This window comes from Rhipicephalus sanguineus, chromosome 9 (genome assembly GCF_013339695.2).
Source record: "Rhipicephalus sanguineus isolate Rsan-2018 chromosome 9, BIME_Rsan_1.4, whole genome shotgun sequence".
Lineage (NCBI taxonomy): Eukaryota > Metazoa > Arthropoda > Arachnida > Ixodida > Ixodidae > Rhipicephalus > Rhipicephalus sanguineus.
The window spans coordinates 34,301,803-34,316,674 of NC_051184.2; the positions used below are offsets into that span (position 1 = coordinate 34,301,803).

Here is a 14,872-nt window from a genome sequence, read left to right on the forward strand (position 1 = left end):
CTAAAAAAGGCTATACCCGTGTGCAGTGAGGCAATAATCAGAAAAGTAAAAACAGACAAAGAAAAATAACGAGTCACAAATTGAAATAAAAGGTTACGGGCTACGCCGAGCACAAGGAATGTCTAATCAAGCGGGAAGCTTGCTGAGATTCTTCTATAGCACGGTGATCGAATTCTACGATAACTCGCTGCTCGCATTCGAGGCAGCATTGTTTCTATTCGAGGTTTCGATTCGGTATAGGCACCTCGCGGATTAGGCGGCCGCTAAAAATTCCGCGCGGCCAACAACCGCACGGGCCCACACACGATGCACGAGCCTGGCCACGTACGCTCTCAAATACGATCGCATTTACCGGCTATAAATCGCGCGCACGCAGTTCATTGAAGACATCATAGAATTTTTTTTCGTAAATCTCGCTCTTTACGCTACGAGAATTATGCTATCGAGAAGCAAACGTCAGCAAGAGGTGAGCCTCTCTCTATGGTCTATACATTTCCAGACCAAGATTTTTAAGGCACATTGCGATATAGACGTATGTATTCAGAGAAAATTAGTACAGAAGGAAGCTATAAAATTAGTAACTGCATAAGGACACTCCGATAATGGTAAAGGTATCTGAAGTAACTATCTGCAACAACAAAAAACATACAATCAAGTCGATAACTATCAGTCGACAAAGGGTGCAAGACTATGCACAGGCAAACTTCTCACAGAAAAACGCTTATAAAGTTTCTAGATGCTCAACAAACTTCTTGCGAACGACAGCACGCTGTGGTCAACCCGCTATCAAAGGACGCGGTAAAGACCCCGAATATAATTTTTGTACAAGCGGGAAATATACATATCTAAATTAGGCGTCTCGCGTGTCGGCGGAGCTACCGAATCGAAAACGACGCCACCAACACCGATTCCATTGGATGAAATTGCTGAAACAGTCCGGAATACTTACTGTGTACACGACGCAGCCACCAAGCGGACGCGTGGGTCATTACTGTGTAGCAAGTGCCCACGCAATTTCGCTCGAGCCCCACCCCGTGTACACTTCTTTTGAGGCTGCCGCGCGCCGCGATACACATGGAGTACGTTATTGATTTGCGTCGCTTCTGCGCGCACATAGACAGGGTTATAACGTTGATGACGCGGAAATATATTAAGACCGGCGGCGGTGTCACCGCTTCCAACCCGCGCCGGCGGCGCCTAATCGACACGCCGCGCACAGACGAACAAAGTGCGCCGGTCGCGGCACGCTGCAAAAGGGTTTCCGGCGAAGAACCATCGCTCGTCGCCGGTCGGATGTCGTAAAAGCAAATCGGCTTAGGGAAACCAAAAACGAAGCGAGCTGAGGCAAACGAAAAATCCCGAGGGCATGATTAAATGGCACGGGCGTGTTCTTGCGCGAGGGCCTGCGAACATTACCGCCACGCATGCACACGCATCAAAAAAGAAAAAAAAGATGAAGCCCAGGAAGCAAACACTGACGCACGCGCGCGCGAGCTCCGCAAAAAAGATGCGAGAACTGCGACGTTTCGGCACTGCGGAAAACGCCCCATGTGCGGTCGCCGTACGCATATACGACACCGTAATGCATTCGAGCGCAATTAAGGACGCCGCATATGCATACATAGCCACCACCCGGTTGCTACTACACATTCAGTATAACGTCGTCGCAACCGGGAAATGGGCGGCTCCGCATGCGCGCTGTCGTCGCGACTATACAGTATTGCAGCTCGAAGTGAGGATCAATTTCGTGAGCACACGTGCTGCAGGCACACAGCGGGGGAAAAAATGAAAGAAGCGACAGCGGAACCATACATGCCATAAGGACGCCAGAGTTTTTTTTTTTTTTTTTACAATGCAGCGCTTTCCGAATGTCGTATACGTGCGCACAAAGACCCGACGGTTTGTATCATTTATTCATCGGTGTAGGTCATGAACACCATCAACTCGGTGATGCAGCGAGTCCTTGTGCGTGTACAGCGCCGCTAATTATGCTACGCAGTCATTACAACGTCGCGTCGCCGAATGGCTTTCGTGCCGGTAACGATGCAGGCGATAGACTAACTATAAGGTGACAAGCGCGGTTATTCTGACGCGTGCAAGCACAATTAAGCGCCGGCGCACCAGTGCTTGGAATATCTATTGGTGCCGGTTTCCCGAGCAGCACTTTGTCAATCGAAGCACATTCCAGGGCAGGGCGTTCGTCAGTGTCACATCGCTCAACATTGAAATAGGGTGTCCGTACAGAGTGGACAATGCACGACTGACCGCACACGCGGCGGATGCAAGTTATGTGATGTGGCATCCTGTTGAAGAGAGAGGGGGGAGGCGAACGCGACACGGTGTTACGCAAAAGTGAGACCACCGGATATAGCTTGCGCGTGACGTCACGGACGTACTGGCACTCCGCGATGGAGGCTTCGATGACAAACGAGTTGCGGTCAATCTGTTTCAATGCGATAGCGACGTGGCAGGGACGCCTCCGAGCGCGAATAGCGAAAGAACCTGCATGTGATGTCAGTGGCAACATTAATGCGGCGTCACAAACGCCGCGTCCCTCCATGCCGGTGCTCCAACACGGCGGTTTCCGTGACGTCAATGCAGTCATCTATACTGCGGATGAAATATGAAGTGTTTTTCTTTTTTCGGGATATGCGAGACGGTGTTGAGCGCGCGTGTAAAGGGGGTACGGTATAACACCGACAGGAACAACCGTCGCTCACTTTGCGTGCGCCTGAAAAAGGATAGCAGCTCGTGGACCACACACGTCACACTGAAACCACCAGTTACGTTCAGCGACGAAACAGCTAGCGGGTAACGAGTGCCAAGCCATAAATCTGCTTCAAGTAGACAGCGGGCAAGACGCCAGTTAAGAACTATATTTTGAGTCTTTCTCCGAGTTAACTAGCAAAACGCACCGACTCGTTGTTTCAAGCACCGGTCGGCGGCGAAGTACCGGCGGCAACATCAACTACAGAAACTTTCACACCCTGAACATTGTACATATATTTACGCCAGGCCAGAACGGAAAGGTTTAAAAATAACACCTTCCTTCGTGGAATCGAACTAGTTGCTCAGTGATGTTAGGCATGTGACTGCTGGGAGTTTTGAACTGCTACTGACAGCTGCTGACATAGTCCTTATATTGCGTATAGGTAAATCGAACTGTTTGCTCTCATCCCATTCCTGAGGGTCCAGGACCTTTGAGGATTGCAGTCATGTGCAAATAACATGAAATAAATGAATAAGTAAGTGACTAAACTAAGCAACGTCGATGTGTACGGCTATAGTATGAAAGAAATATTCGGAGAGAGGCAAACGAGGAAGACGTTTTCTGTTCAGCTGACTTGAACACGCTGTTTCGCTGCTGCAATGTGTTCTTTTTTTGTTCACGTTGTACCGCGACAATATAATGCAGGCAAAGAACTTTCAATAGTTGGAGGAACAGTGCGCTGGTTCTTCACAACAGCGAGCGTGTTTACGAACCACGCCTCCCAACGTAAGACGTACCTGAAGGAAAACACCGGCAAACGAACACCGCTTCCTCGCAGGGTACTCACTCCAGGCACAAGATCACACACATCCACCAACCATGGCACAGGTGCCGAGGTTTCGTCGGCGGAAGAGGCGAGCGGCGACTCGGATCATCAACGAGAGATCGAGCCAGGAGGAGCGGGAAACGGCGGCGGCGGACTGGCAACAGCGGGAGGAAGGACAGACACTTGTGTTTCAAAGGTGGGCACGGTCGGTCCGACTAAGCAAAATACACAGCGCGGAAACGAACACGGCACAAGAAGACGGTCGGTCTGAACACAGACCCCGGCAGACGGAGTGCACGTGAGAAGACAGCGAGTCTCTTGACAAAGGGAACCCCGCTGCACGAGATCAGAGGAGGACACGGGGGAATCCCGTCGTCGGTTTAAAGGGATCGACGAACCGCACGCAGGTGCCGATGCATTAGGAGACGAGGGCCCCGGGCGGTGGGTACTCGCTGTGGCATCCCCTATAATCCCCCTCTCCACATACACGGGGGGAGGGGTCAGAAAGGAAGGGGAGTGGGTAGGAGAGAGGGGCGATGCCAGTATCAGAGTGGGCGGGGCGGGGCCGACGGTGCGTTTGTTGTGCGTGCATGCTCACTCACACGGGAGTGGCTTGGACAAACAATCGAAATCCGACAAGAACGAAGACAAAGCAGATAAAAAAATAAGCAGAGAGGGAACGGCGTTTGACCTAAGCCAAACACATCCGACCCGGAAAGGGTAAAACAAAAAACAAAGGGAGGTGGGGGAGGGTGAGCGAAGGAGAGGAACGGTACAGATCAAAATAAAAGGGGTTTGTCCGTAGAAAAAAAAAAAGGAAAAGAAAACGACTTGCGTAACCAAACCGCTCGAAGGTTTGGCGATTCCAGCCCGCCTTTCCAGAGGACGAGGAAGCGAGATCCATTGCCGAGAGACACAGGGTAAAGGAATCGAACAAATGTGAAAAAGCAAAAGCCATCCTTGGGAGGTTAACGGACGCGAAAGCGTGGTGTAGGAGAGAGCCAAAGCCATCCGATGGTCGGGTATTAGTGCGCCTTAATGACAGACGATGCCGGCGGCGAGCGGGTTCACGTGACCGGCTGAACACCGCTGTTTGCCGCCACGTACGGGAAAAAGAAAATGCTATCTTTGTTTTTTCGGATGCTGCTGGAGGGGGGGACTAAGATGGAGAAACGAGAAGCAGTGCTACAGGAGACAGGAGAGATTTCTTACGCGAGTCGCAAAACAAGCGACGTAAGAAGCCGGGCGGAAAAGGGGGGGGGGGGGGGGGTTGCATTGGGTCTCGCATGCTAAACGGCGAACACGAAAATTTTTCTTTTCCCCCTCTACGTGGAACTAGCAGACTCAATAAATGTTCCTCCTCTCTCTCTCTTTTCCCCCTCCTCTCAGCTAGCTTTCTCGGAACGAAAGTACACGTGGATTCCAACAAGGTAGGGGCGGGGGGGGGGGCGCAAAGGGGTGGCAGGGAGGGCAGAAGAGGTGAAACGAACGGACGGCAAAAGACGCAAGGTTGCGCGGTAATGGCAGCAGTACCGGGAAGAACAAATCGCCGTGTCGTTCGCGGTGTGCTTAGAAACTAGCGAGGGGGGGGGGGGGGGACGTGTAGGTAGATCGGCTCGTTTCACCGGAGTCGGGCGCCGCTAGAGCGAAAGGCTTCGTGGAAGCGCAGACAAGCGCAGTTCATCGTGGCTTCGTTCGTTGGTCCTCGGTTCGTGCACGAAGTTTCTTCGGGAGCAAGTTCGCGACGCGTGGTTATACCGAACCGTGCTAGCGCGCGTGGTGATGTGATTAGCGCGGCGATGACGAACAAAGACGTCGACACACGCGCTTCCCGGCGTTTACGAAGAAGGCCAACAAAAAAAAGGAGCGGTTATATCGAAAGCGCGTTGGGCCGTCACGTGTAACGAGAAAAAAAAAAAACAGAACAACGAGTGATTAAGTGACATACATCGCCATACATCAATGTCACAGGAGGACATGCGTTCCTTCAAGCCGAGATGGTGGTACGAACGAAGGTTAAGGCTGCGATTAGAGTGCGATTGGCAATGATCACTCGACGTACATATTTAGTTCCGTAGCGTCAAAGGCCCGCTCAGTCTTCGCGTGCCGTTATACGAGGCTAGCGTGCTGAGAAACAGAAAACTGATGTCTATACTACAACAAGAAAGAGTGGGATTTTGCAAAACCGTAACAGGTAAGGACAAGTGCGAAAACAGTGCACAAAGACGGGACAACGAAACGAAGCACACAAACGCAGCGCTGTGTTAGTGCGACTTCACTTCACTGTCCCGTCTTTGCGCCTCGTTTTCACACTCAGATATGTATGGTGTTTCCGCAACTTTCCAAACTCAATCGTGCGCGCAGCGTTTGACGGTCACGCTATCGCAAAATGATATTCAATACTCACCGCTTATCTCGTCAAATCTAAATCCATAGGCAGACAGCCAGGAAATCCGCAGTAGTTATTTCGTTCGCGAACACAGAATCACAGCCGGCACCACCACCACGACCACACGAACGAGCGACGCGTACTGCCGGCAGCGCGTCGCACTCTTCTCGAGTCAGTGCCCAGCGCGCGCACGAAGGCGCCGCAGGAACAACACGCGCACACTCTCACCGGTGTTGCGACGACGTCAGCCCCTTTAAAAGGGACGAGAAAAGTCTTTCCACATATCCGATGCCGCCATCGGAGACTTCCAAGACGACGAACGGATGATTGAAGAAGAAAACACGAAAAAAAAAAAAAGAAATCCCGAGAAGGCCGGCGTACGCCTTTTCCGCCGCCGCCTAGGAATCCTCTAAGCGCGACCGGCCAGGGGAATCAGACAGCGAAAGTGTGAGCGCGCGCGCGTAGCCAGCGGCCGGAGAGGCGCGAGACGACAGCGCGCGCAACGAACGCCAGATCCGCCAGCGGGACGTCCCGCGTCGGAATCGACGCAGACGCCTGCGCCTCCTCTCCACTTCTCTCTATCTCCTCTCCCCCGCCCCTCTCTCTTCTTCCCTTTCCGTTACACTGGGGTGCGGGCTTAGAGCAAAGAAAGGATGCGACGATCGTCGCATTGTCTTGGGTTCGGAGGGGGTTCGTTACTTTCAACGGGCATCCTCTCCCTTCATTTGCTTCTTCAGCCAACGACGACGCCGGTTTTGACTAGCAGTAGCAGTGGTAGCAGGCACTTCGCCAAATCTGCGCCACGCCGTCTAGCCGCCGCCGGTGGTGACGGCGTGCAGATTGAAGGAAGGGGAGAGACGCGTTTAAAACGACGTGCGGGATGACGTCACGTACGCGAAGGACGCCCAGGGTCAACCGCGGCGTCTCCGGGGTGGGCGCACACGTGAGCCGCCTGTCATCGAAGCGCGCGCACCGGTGCGCTACGCGCCAGTCGGTGGCCCCGCTTGCCGCGGGCAGCCTGACTCACACGAGCTTAGCTCGGTGAGGAAAGAACGCGCATTCAAGAGGCGAACACGTATCCGCTGGTGTAAAGTTCTGAGGAAAAAGAGTGAAGAAAAAGCACCGGTTTAGTCATCGACAATTTTTACTCGAATCTGGGTCGACGCTCAGAAATGCAATCCAACCGGGACGTGGCAAGTGTGGTAGAGAAGTAAATCGTTGGAGTGAGATCGAATGAGGATAACGCAGCGGTTGCAACAGCGGATTGCATCAGCCGACATATACCGTCACTAAGCCAGCACCGACCATCAATTACTGAGAGCGCACATCACTAGCCAACATTAGCGATGACTTTAGTTAAAATTATCCACTGCTTGTAGTACGCGAGTAAATACGGAACTTGGATTCGGTCGTGCCCCGTTACAGAATGCAGGTGGAAGAAATGCCCAGAAATACATTGTCTTGAACGAAACTCTCGCCTCAAATGTAAACACTTTGACAGAGACCTCTTCGTCTGGGTTAAAGAATTCTAGAAGCTGACACGGCTCCAGGCGCAGTTGGAGCACTTCAGCTTCTAGAATTCTTGCCTGTATATACACAACGCGGGTGTAAATACCCTGGATGGTTTTCGTACAACAACACACCGAGTGTTCACCCACAGTCGTCACCTTCACGGATACCAGTTAGAATGATATACTACGCTTGTTCACGTCCGCCACCACGGTGGTGTAGCGGTTACGGTGCTGGCTACTGACCCGAAGGTCGCGGGCTCGATCCCGGCTGCGGCGGTCGCATTTCGATGGAGGCGAAATGGTAGAGGCTCGTGTGCTGTGCGATATCAGTGCACATTAAAAAACACCATATAGTCAAAATTTCCGGAACTTCCTACTGCAGCGTCTCTCATAGTCATATCGTGGTTTTAGGACGTAAAACCCCGAATATTATTATTGTTATTACAACGCTTGTTCGCATGGAGACGGCTGCACACAGCCCTCCCATATTAAAATACACAGTACTCTGAATCGAGTGCCAGTTGGTCTCAACACAGGTTTGTAACCACAAGTTGCGCGTGTTCCTTGAGAGACAGCTTAGTGTTCTCCCATTGTAGTACAGGGATGGTAAAAGTTACCAGGCCGCTGTTCCATGTAATCCCATGGCAGCGGGGCCTGGGAACTTTTGACCACCCCTGTACACATGCCTGTACATAGGCTCGGTTATAACCTAATAAAAAAAATCACACCATCTCCGCTAAAGGGGACCATGAGGCGATGCGAAGCAGCGTTTCGGCATGTTGAGCCCGCGTTTCAGAGGGGAAGTGGAGAGGGGGAGGGGAAGGGGAGAGGTGTGGAGAGGGTTCACGCATGCGCAGTAAGGGTGGTCACGCCGCAGACCACCACCGGTTTGAACTCCGCCATAAGATGCTTCGCATCTAAAATGCAGTCTTCGCCTACAGAACCACGGCGCGTCCTGGCGTGCCTCCCTTCACCTGTGAAGGACAGTGGTGCTAGCTGGTTTCCGCTCGAACCATAAGTACATTTTCTCGGCTAATGTAAACACTACGTATGTTGATAGTTAAAGGTTCGACGTTACTAACAAGAAAATTACGTTTGGCTGCAGAGCGATATTAGAATCCCTCACGAAATTTACTAGGACGTTAATGTTTCCGATCTAAATCCAGCGACAAAAACGTGTGTCTGTATGGACAAAGTCAACTATCTCTTTCTGAAAACGCGACGTGTGGAAGGAAATAACTGGGTACGCGGGCAGATGACGACCGAATTATGTTTTGTCCTTCTCGTGAACGTATTTCTAGCAAGAAAACGTCATGTTAAATTGTTATTGATGTTAACCGTCTGTGATAAAATAAATTTTTCTAAACACACTGCTGTCCCATAGTAGGGGGCGCATAGCACCCTAAATCGTTAATAATTTGTCTAAACATTCTGTTTGCGAACACTCCGATCTCTTTAGCGGCACGTCTGACCGGGCTGGATCACTGCTCTCCCATTAAGAGTACACGCACTCTCAACAGTTCACATTATGTTCCAAGCAGAGGTGAGGACTTGTCAATCATCACGAAATGCGCTGTCCTCACTTATGAGCACACTGTTTCTTTCTCTGTTTCCCTTTCAAGTGCACCTCTTAGATGGTCGCAATATAAGCTTCTCCGGTATCTTTCCAATGCTCCCAAACACATCGCCACATTTAAATCAGCGATGTTCAGCGATGCAAGCGCGATCCCGAACGTATTCCTAAGGGCGACTTCAATCACAGGAACTCGCACAATCCTTTGTCTCCGACACTTCGCTACAGGAAAAATAAAAACAAAATAAACTCACAGGGTCCCTTATGCGTTCACCTATGGCTACTCGAAGGCGAAAAGCACCTTTTTCTTCTCGGTCGATGTGTTCATCCTCCCTCACGCCGCTACGAAGTATTTCTGCGCCTTACGTGGTTTTTCACTGCCTCCAGGATCGGAGGTACTGCAAGCTTTCAGCACCCCAAATGGTTTTACACAGCCTCCGTGATCGGCCCACCTTTGATCGAGCGACGATGACATCTGATGACGCCATTATGTGACGTCATAATGAAGTCGCAAATTTTGTCGATCTGTGGAGTCATCACGTGACGATTTTATGCATCACCTGTTTGACGCTGACGCCGCGGGACGCCGACTCCGCCGACGGTCAATTTTCATGTTTGATGAGGTATCTAAGTCTATAGGATGAAACTAAGAAGTTTACGGGTATAACATGGCAGTAGAAAGCACAGGACCGGGTTGATTGGCGGAACATGGGAGAGGCCTTTGCCCTGCAGTGGGCGCAGTCAGGCTGATGATGATGTTCTAAGGCTTTCGCCTTAATAACCGTCTGCTTAGATACGAATGAATTCGGCATTTCACGCTACGTATATTTAACAGACTGGCGAGAGCTTTGACCTGCGTTATTAATTTTTTCACGGACGAAAGTTATCGCGGCGCTGGGCAGCGATGCGTGAAGTGAAGCCGTGCTCGAAGGGAGGCGCCAAAAGCGGAAACAAGAGAGGATGCCGCCACCCCGGAAAAAGCTCTTCGCAGAATCGCACACTGCTGTATACACACAGGCGCGGCGACTGAGCAAGAGATCACTTCTTGGCCGCGCCCCAAGTCGCCGTTTGCATCAAGGAGCAATGACCACCGCGACCTGCGATGACGAAAAACAGCGCTTCGATTATGCGCGTACAACGTGAGAGTGTCTCTAGATATATACAAGTATGATATGTTTTCCCAGAACCTGTGTCAGCGGAGATAACAATACTTTCAGGCGGCTCTCCGATGTCACCATGCTCTCTGAAACGTTGGATAAGTTCATAGAGCTTGCGAAAGAGTGGGTGATAAGATACTGGCTATAATAGAGAGATATCGAATACATATACGGCAGCAATAACACCGGTAGCTTTACCGTGGCGACTGCTTATCGGCACGTTACACGTGTGTGTGTGTGTGTGTGTGTGTGTGTGTGTGTGTGTGTGTGTGTGTGTGTGTGTGTGTGTGTGTGTGTGTGTGTGTGTGTGTGTGTGCGTGCGTGCGTGCGTGCGTGTGTGTGTGCGTGCGTGTGTGCGTGTGCGTGCGTGTTTACGTGTGTGTTGCGGCATGATTCTCATATTGGGCCAGCAGAAGTAACACTCACAACGCATAACGAGCGAATGATTGAAGTGCGATCGGAATCTTGTCTTTGAAAACGCTGAAACAATCTTGCTGAGGTTCAGGGGCTAAAACGTCATCCTATGCCTACACAAGGTCAATACGACTCGAATGCCGACCATGTTGCGATGACGAGAGTGTAAAGAGATCATTGTGTCACGCGTTAGAAAATTCCCAGGTGGTGCTAATTAATCCGACTTCCCATACGGCGTTCCTCGTAATCCCATGTATACTGCTTCGGGACATTAAACCCAATAAGTTGTATTCTAATACACTTCCGCCATAGCGAAGGCAGTAATTGTTTTAACAAGGACGTGTTGCGCGATTCGCGCCTTAATCTGAAGCCCACGGGACCGTAACAGTGTTCCGCTACGCAAAGCTATGCAGCCAGTTCCGCATTCTAATGTGGCAGTTCAATCTAGGTAGGCATACGACCCCGTTCGGTGTGAAAAGGAGCACCCAGTTCGCCATTCAAGCGCCGATATTCACTGGGAAATTATTATTACATTTATAGTGGTGCGATATATTAAATCAAAATCAAGCGCTAACCCAAGAAACAAAGATACTGACGACACGGCCGTAACGCCGACACCTCGACGGGAAGTACTGCTCATTGGATCCAGTCCAACGGGTACTTGCGATTACTCAGTGCACATATATCTTCAGCTGGATATAGCTGCGCCTGTTTCAAAAACAGGCAAACAATGGCAAACAAGCCATGAACAAACGTGTTCCCTATTACCTACATTCGCACGCAATTAATTAAGCCCGCACCGTCACAATGTGGCTTAACTATGGGAGAAAACTTCGTTAATTGGTGCTTAATGGAATACATATTAAATAAATACGAGACCACTCTTGCGCGCAGTTATCCCACGTCCCCGGGCTATGCGAGTGCGCCACCTGAACAAAACTATACGAAATAAAGCTTAGAATAACAGGGAGCTGAGTTAGTTGGTACGTATTCATGTTAAAAGACAGGGCTTGCAAACACAACACGAGACAGAGAAGTCGAAACACTACGAACGCCGGCCCCGTCTTTCAACTATATTATATATATACGAAATATCGCAAATTTACACGGTGAATACTTAAGCTCAGACACAAACGACATTGACGCGGTATCAGACTACTTTGAAGATTATATACATAACGGGCGGCGTGCGTTTGCGATTCGGGACCATTGTTACTGTTCTTCCTTCGCTTTGCTGCAAGGCAGCGTACAGCTGTTCGCGCAGCGCTTGCCCACCACTACCGCCCGGCGAAAGGTCGCCGATGAAACAGATCAACAGCGAAGGCAGTGAGGGCTACGGGGGCCGCTTCGGGTGAAGGGGGCTCACGCCGCGCCTACGGCGACAAGAGGAAGAGGGCGAAGAGAGTCATAGGGTGTTTGAATGCTTTCCTTCTCCGGGCTGCTGCGCTATCGTGAAACAAGGTGAGATGCCACCTACAAGGGAAGCACCACTGCAGGTATGTGACCCGGGAACGCCCTCGGCCCGACCCTGGCAGAGGTGTATACCGCGAGAAACGCCTCCTTCTGAAACGCGTTCAGATCAACCATGGGACGGGAAGAGACCATGGCCTCCTAGATTACCGGCGCCGGGGCTGCGCGTCCCGCCATCTCGGATTCCATGATCCGGAGCGCGCGACGCTGCCTCCGGCCCGCCCGTATACTTCCCCTTCCTCCTTCCGGGCTGAGAAAGGTGTCTCGGAACTACGTTGCGCCGGTGGAGCTGACAGCTTTCCCACGTGCAGCCGAACGCGAGACTCATCGGAATGTTACTGTCGCGAAAAATAAATAAAGTGTGAGCAGTGCTTTGGGGAAGATGGAACACTGACAGTGCTAACTTAAATCACCTGTTACGAGTTTCCTTCGCCTTGTTTCTTATTGGTTTTTTATGTGTTTGTGCAATTTATCAGAGGAATTGTCTGATTATACTGATATTTCAGCAACTACAACTATAGTAATACACTATCCACCAGTGAGCAAATTGGCGTCACAGCTAATCACAAGCAACCAATGCTAATCATCAATCACCAAGAAAGTAGACGCAGCGACTCTCTAATTCCCACTTAAGTGCTGAAGCCAATATACTAATTACGAATACTTGCTGCAACGACTCAACTACACCGTGTACTCGCGGACCTGCGAGTCCACGGCGGAATCGCGGACAGCTGCGCATCGAAAGTGACAAAGCATCCATTACACGCCACTCACACGACCCCTATTCGGAATGTCGTGGGACCGTCACTTTTAACAGCGTTTACAATGGTGAAACAGCCGTAATCAGTCCCCGGCACACAGCGTCATCGCACATTCTTCAATGCTGCATGGCGTCAGCGGATATTATTCTGTTCACAACAATGTAATTACGCCAGAATAACGAATCACTACCTTTCAAGCCCAGCTTTAACCATCAAATTAATGTACCTTACAAGCCTTTCCCGAAATTCGCGTTTACAGTTGCCAAGTGTCATCCCGTAACGGGCGAGAACCGCGTGTGACCGAAGTTTAAACAAAAACTGCGAAAATATGCGTGAGAAAATTCTCAAAAACGTGCCCAAACGCCGTTACCTCGGAAGCGGAGCTGAACGGATTATCCGCACATGCGTACACTTACCGCGTAATCCAGTTTTCCGAGCCGCATGCGTTCCGGTCCGATCAACAATTCCGACACAGTTTTGCGAGCCACGACTAAATACGAAGGGCCGCTACGCCCCGGAATCGAGTGACATTGCAGTCTCTCGGCCCTCTATGCGAAGTCCCTGCCCTCCTGGGCTAGCAGGCGTACAACACTGCTTGCTGCATGCCAACCGCACGCAGGAACACTGAGGCAGCTTCCTCGGACAACCAACAGCTCGCGGCGCTGTGGTGCGTTTACTGTCGGCACCGAGGCGCATTATTTTGACGCTCGGACCGTTTCCCTGACGACTGAATGTGTCTGTATGCGCGCGCGCGTGCTATTTCGCGTTCCCTGTGTACCACCGCATTGGTCTAGCGACGCCGTCAGCAATCGAAGCTCTTTCTGTGCAAAGCGTTCAAGCAACGGCTGCGCGGGAGAGGAGGTTCAGAAAAACACTATAGAGATGAAGTGGCAGAGAGGTGGGGAAAGAGGCGCGCGTTCGTTTTGGGAGTCGCGTCGCAACCGATAGATTTGGCGTGACGCGCGCGCGACCAGAAAAGAAACGCCGTTGACAGCAGCACGTCACCGTTCGTAACGTCAAACGTAATTTGTTTACTTGCCACGCGCGTGACCCGTTAACACTCGCGTGACTAAGCTCGTATTGAGTAGCACACATGCGCACGCCACCGCAAACTCGTCAGCCTAGAGTGCAGGTGCGTAACTAGATGACTGATGGATTTTTAACTGCTCCCCGAAGCAACGCGTCAGCTTAAACGAAACCCCTTTTAGTGGAGGGCTCCGAAGTAATTGATCACCTGGGAGTCGTTTAGTGGCCACCGAAAGTGCGGTTAGCGTGCGGTTGTACAGTACACTGTGGCTCCATAAAGGAATATGTACGTGGTCGCGGCGCATAAGAAATCGAACCAGTGACCTTGTCATGTTCAGCAGCACGTAACGTCAATCAGTAAGACTACTGGCGGAATTTTTCTCCCCCTTCCTCTGAGCATGGTAGCCAACGAATGGCAGCCGTTATTAAACACCCTGCCCTTGATTTATTCTTTCTCTCTTTCTCTCTTTGTGTATTGTATCATATACATCAACTGCCTAATTATAGGCCAGCACTGCAAGATAAAGGCTTTCCTAAACAAACCTCCAATGACGGCAATCTTGCGTCAGGTAATTCATCCCGTATGCTTGAAAGTTTTCTTAACTAACTACCTTCAGGTACCGTTTACAACTGTGCATGCCAAGCTCCGGCATCCAAGGTGTTACTGTAGTGGACTATCACAGATCTGCTCTATACGCTTTTACACGACCTACAAACTACAACGTCCAAACTCAATAAGAATATAAACTGCACTTGTTGAACTTATAAAACATATCGCCACGCTCCTGTTTGTTAACGTGACGCCTAACGTCTTTTCCGTAACGTAACTTAACATCCAGCACTCGATACGCGCGATTCTTACCGGTGTTCTGTAGGCATGCACACATGTATGTAAAGAGGTCAGACACGACAAAGCTCGAATGAGGACAATGCTGCTGTTACATTAGCAAATAATCAACATAGCGGATAGCCAACGCTAGGCCAATATTAGACATTAGTTATCCAACACAAGGCAATAGATAGCCAAATTAGTGA

The 14,872-nt window shown here is 50.7% G+C and overlaps 1 protein-coding gene across 3 annotated transcripts in view; it reads right to left on the minus strand.

Annotated features, from left to right (window-relative positions):
- LOC119404946 (uncharacterized) overlaps positions 1-14,872 on the minus strand; it is a 244,579-nt gene that overhangs the window by 24,184 nt on the left and 205,523 nt on the right. The window contains exon 1 of one of the 3 annotated variants that reach the window (XM_037671674.2): positions 5,944-6,224. The exons of the other annotated variants lie outside the window; for them this stretch is intronic. The gene's annotated coding sequence lies outside the window, so the exon portion shown is untranslated. Of the gene's footprint in view, positions 1-5,943; positions 6,225-14,872 lie in introns of those variants that run through there. 3 annotated transcript variants of the gene reach the window in all.